The sequence below is a fragment of the Macaca thibetana genome, chromosome 7 (assembly GCF_024542745.1).
Source record: "Macaca thibetana thibetana isolate TM-01 chromosome 7, ASM2454274v1, whole genome shotgun sequence".
In the NCBI taxonomy this organism is placed as follows: Eukaryota; Metazoa; Chordata; class Mammalia; order Primates; family Cercopithecidae; genus Macaca; species Macaca thibetana.
In genome coordinates, this window is record NC_065584.1 from 1,898,008 (window position 1) to 1,903,099 (window position 5,092).

The following is a 5,092-nucleotide window of genomic DNA, read 5'->3' on the forward strand; positions in this document are numbered from 1 at the left end:
CCTGTTAGAACATATAATACCCAGGTTTGGACTAATAGACACCATTGATTCAGACAACGGGACCCACTTTACCAGGCTCATTATTAAAGGGCTAACCCAAGCGCTAGAAATAAAGGGGGAATACCATACTCCCTGGCATCCACCCTCACCAGGAAGAGTAGAAAGAATGACCCAGACTCTAAAAACCCACCCACCTAAATTAATTCTAGAAACCCGGTTACCGTGGACTAAGTGTCTTCCCATTGCCCTGTTAAGGGTCCGAACTGCTCCCCGAAAAGACACTGGCCTATCCCCTCATGAAATGCTTTATGGGTTGCCTTATTTAAGTTCCACTGCTGACCTCCCAACATTTGAGACAAAAGATCAGTTTCTTAAAAGCTATGTATTCAGTCTGTCTTCTACCCTCTCCTCCCTTGAATTCCCAGCTCACCAACACCAGCCCCGAGATCACGTTCTTAACAGAAGCTGGAAAGGGGAAAAGCTTGAACCCACCTGGGAAGGACCTTATCTGGTGCTCCTAACGACCGCGATGGCAGTCGGACCGCTGAGAAGGGGTGGACCCATCATACCCGAGGCTAAAAGGCCTCGCCCTCTCCAAAGTCATGGACCTTCATCCAGGACCAATCCCCACCAGAGTAACGTTAAAGAAAAACGCCTAATCGGCCTGTCCGTTTTTCCTCTTCTCTTTCCCTTAGCTACCCCACATCTCACTATTAATGTAACCAGGGCAAAGTCACCCCAAATCATTACTTTTGATGCTTGTCTTGTTATATCTTGTGGAGACTTGCAAAGTCAAAGGCAGCTCTACTTCAGAAAAGTATCTTTGCGGAAAAAAAAAAATTGCTCTTTTTCATTAATCAAAGACATAATGAAAGACAACATGAAGCACAAGAAATTCTCTTGATGAAACACAAAAACCTTAGTTTCCTAGGCCAATTACTTAAAAGGTAAAGAAAAACCTTCAGACCGCCACCGCCGCCTCAGAACCCAGGCCTGGGGGGCGGTGGGGCAGCGTATGGAGCCCCCGCCCCTCGGAGCTGCCAACATTGCCAGCGCCACCGCCACCCAACACACAGGTACCCCGGGATGGCGTGAGCGCTCCCCCAGCGATGGACCCATCTGTGACGCTGTGGCAGTTTCTGCTACAGCTGCCGAGAGAGCAAGGCAATGGCCACATCTCCTGGACTTCACGGGATGGTGGTGAATTCAAGCTGGTGGATGCAGAGGAGGTGGCCCGGCTGCGGGGGCTACCCAAGAACAAGAGCACCATGAATTACGACAAGCTCGCCGGGCCCTGCCGTACTACCATCACAGGAACATCATCCGCAAGGAGAGCGGCCAGAAGCTCGTCTACAAGTCAGTGTCCTACCTGAGGTCGCAGGGTGCTCCACCGAGGACTGCCCGCCCCAACCAGCGGTGTCTGTTACCTCCGCCATGGCAAATGTGGCCCCTGCTGCCGTACCTGCCGCCCCAGGGAACACTGTCTCAGGAAAGCCGGGCACACCCAAGGCTGCAGGAAGGGCAGGCCCTGGCGGTTTGGCGCGCAGCAGCCGGAACAAGTACCTGCGCTCGGGCCTCTCTTCCACCCTCACCATCCAGTCTCTGCAGCCACAGCCGCCCCCTCGGCCTCCGCCTGCTGTGCCGCTCCCCAGCGCCGCTCCCGCAGGAGCAGCAGCGCCCCCGGGGAGCAGGAGCCCCAGTCCCAGCCGCCTGCAGGCCCGCCTGGAGGCTGAGGAGGCCCGCTTGCCTCTGCAGGTCATCCTGACCCGGCCCGAGGCCCCAAACCTGAAATCGGAAGAGCTGAAAGTGGAGCTGGGTTTGAGAAGCGAGAATGGAGGGGCCCAAGGAAGAGTCGAAAGTTGCGGGAGAGAGAGGGTTTGTGCCGGAAACCGCCAAGGCCGAGCCCAGAGTCCCTCCACGCGAGGGCGTGCCAGCCCGGAGGCCCGCGGTCGTTACGGACCCCGCAGGGCAGCCGGCGGCCACGCGGCTTCCAGCCCTGAGATCTCCCGGCCGCAGAAGGGCCAGAAGCCCCGGGACCTAGAGCTTCCACTCAGCCCGAGCCTGCTAGGCGGGCCGGGACCCGAACGGACCCCAGGATCGGAAACTGGCTCCGGCCTCCCGGCGCCGAGGCCGGCGCTGACCCCCGTCCCTGCTTCCTACGCATACATGGATCCCGGTGCTGCTGACACCCAGCTCGCTGCCTCCCAGCTTTCACTTCTGGAGCACCCCGGGTCCCACTGCGCCCCGTAGCCCGGCCAAGCTCTCCTGCCAGCTTCCGTGCAGCGACAGCGCCCAGGTGCACATCCCTTCCATCAGCGTGGATGGCCTCTCGACCCGGTGGTGCTCTCCCCAGGGCCCCAGAAGCCATGACTACCACCACCACCACCACCATCCCTCTGGGGTCACTCCATCCTTGCTCTCTCAAGGAGAAACAGTTCACCTGAAAGACTCATGCTCTGATTGTGGTGGGGTGGGGATCCTTGGGAAGAATTACTCCCAGGAGTAACTGACTCTCATTAACTCCTCCACAGAAAACACACAGCTTCCACAGCTTCTCTCTTTTCTGTCGGTCCCCCAGTGGCTGCCCTTACACGTCTCCTACTTCAGTGGTAGGGGCGGTTTGTTTATTTATTTTTTGAAGGCCACTGGGAGGCGACTGACCTAACCTTTTAGGATGGTTAGGACCTCCTAACCCCCCACTTTTTTCCTCAAGACAAGACAATCAGGGTCTGGCCTAGACCTTTCTTTATTCCTCACCCTGCCCTTGGGGAGATGAGGGAGCCCTGTCTGCATTTTCGGATGTGAGTAGAATAGTTAGTTTATTTCGTTCTATTATTCCTGGCCATACTCAGGGGTCCAGGAAGAATTTGTACCATTTAATGGGTTGGGAGTCTTGGCCAAGGAAGAATCGCCCCCTTGGAATAGAAGTTTCCACCTCCCCAGCCTTTCTCTCAGACAGCTTATCCTTTTTCAACCAACTTTTTGGCCAGGGAGGAATGTCCCTTTGTTCTTCTTCCCCCTGAGAAGCCATTCCTTTGTCTGCCAAACTCCCTGGGGTCCTGCCTGTATCCCCCCAGTGGAGGGGTGTTTTGGGGGTGGTCCCCGTCTGGGGGGCCCCTCCAGCCAGTACTCCACGTCTCCCTGTCTCTCCTCTGCTGCCATTTTGATAGTATAATCTATTTTTAAATGGGGATTTTCTTTTTTTTTTTTTTTTTTTTTTTTTTTTGATACGGAGTCTCGCTCTGTCCCCGGGCTGGAGTGCAGTGGCCGGATCTCAGCTCACTGCAAGCTCCGCCTCCCGGGTTTACGCCATTCTCCTGCCTCAGCCTCCCCAGTAGTTGGGACTACAGGCGCCCGCCACGTCGCCCGGCTAGCTTTTTGTATTTTTTAGTAGAGACGGGGTTTCACCCTGTTAGCCAGGATGGTCTCGATCTCCTGACCTAGTGATCCGCCCGTCTCGGCCTCCCAAAGTGCTGGGATTACAGGCTTGAGCCACCGCGCCCGGCCTAAATGGGGATTTTCAATAGGGGAGAGGGAGTCATCTCTTCCTATATTTGGTGGGGTGGGTGGGAAGGAAGGGATGGGGGGGGTATCTTCCTGCCGCCTCTCCCCACAAGTGTTTATTTCTGATACCAAATGTGTATTTTCAGATCCCTCTCTCCCAGCTCCCCAGTTTCCTGCAGGTGAGTACAAAGGACCCTTTCAATGTCCCTGGAGTTGGGAGGGAGGAATGGGGGACAGAAAGGCTGTCCTGTCTCTATTCTAGGTAGGAGAGGGTGGGTTCAAAAGACTGCTGGACTCACCTGTCAGCCCTGGCCCAGCCCAAGCCTCGGGACCTGGGGGTTGGTGATTTGGGGGATGGTGCTACACTCGTCTCCACTGTTTGTTTTACTTCCCCAAAATTTACCTTTTTTTTCCTAAAGAGTCCCAGAGAATGGGGAATTGTTCCTGTAAATATGTATTTTTCAAGATGAAAAAAAAAAAGAAAGAAAAACCTTCCAGAATCAAGAGCAGACCAATATTCCAGAAAACTGTCACTTCAACAGACAAGACCAAATTCTACTTTTGCATCAGTGAACTGTTAATACTAAAGCTAATTTTAATTAAACCTTATAAATAAATCCATCCAGGCTGGGCAAGGTGGCTCACACCCATAGTCCCAGCACTCCAGGAGGCCAAGGAGGGTGGATCACTTAAGCCCAGGAGTTTGAGACTAGCCTGGGCAGCATGGGGAAGCCCTGTCTCTACAAAACATACAAAAAAAAAAAACACAAAAATTAGCCAGGCGTGGTGGCACATGCCCATAGTCCCAGCTACTTGGGAGGCTGAGGTGGGAGGATCGCTTAAGCCCAGCCTCCAGGCCTCAGTACTGAGTGTCACTGCACTCCTGCCTAGGCAACACAGTGGGACCCTGTCTCATAAATAAATAAATAAATCCAGCCAGGTGCAGTGGCTCACGCCTGTAATCCCAGCACTGTGGGAGGCCAAGGCAGGTGGATCATGAGGTCAGGAGTTCAAGACCAGCTTGGCCAACATGGTGAAACCCTGTCTCTACTAAAAATACAAAAATTAGCTGGGCGTAGTGGTGGGTGCCTGTAATCCCAGCTACTCAGAAGGCTGAGGCAGAAGAATCATTTGAACCCAGGAGGCGGAGGTTGCAGTGAACCGAGATCATGCCACTGCACTCCAACTTAGGCAACAAGAGTGAAACTCCGTCTCATAAAAAAAGATAAATAAATCCAATCACAGCCAACTTTGACCACATAAGATCCCTTTTCCACAATCCTTTTACAACTTTTCTTTTTTTTTTTTTTTTTTTGAGACAGAGCCTTGCTTTCACCCAGACCAAAGTGCAGTGGTGCAATCTTGGCTCACTCCACCTCCCAGGTTAAAGCGATTCTCGTGCCTCAGCCTCCCGAGTAGCTGCAATTACAAGCATGCACCACCACGCCCAGCTAGTTTTTGTATTTTTTGTAGAGATGGAGTTATGCCATGTTGGCCAGGCTGGTCTCTAGTTCCTGGCCTCATGTGATCCACTTGCCTCAGCCTCCCAAAGTGCTGGGATTACAGGCATGAGCCACCATGCCTGGCC

General features: G+C 53.6%; 1 pseudogene; it reads left to right on the plus strand.

Annotated features, from left to right (window-relative positions):
• Positions 1–1,064: 1,064 nt before the first annotated feature.
• On the plus strand, positions 1,065–2,370 carry LOC126958635 (ETS domain-containing protein Elk-1-like; annotated as a pseudogene).
• The last annotated feature ends 2,722 nt before the right edge of the window (positions 2,371–5,092 follow it).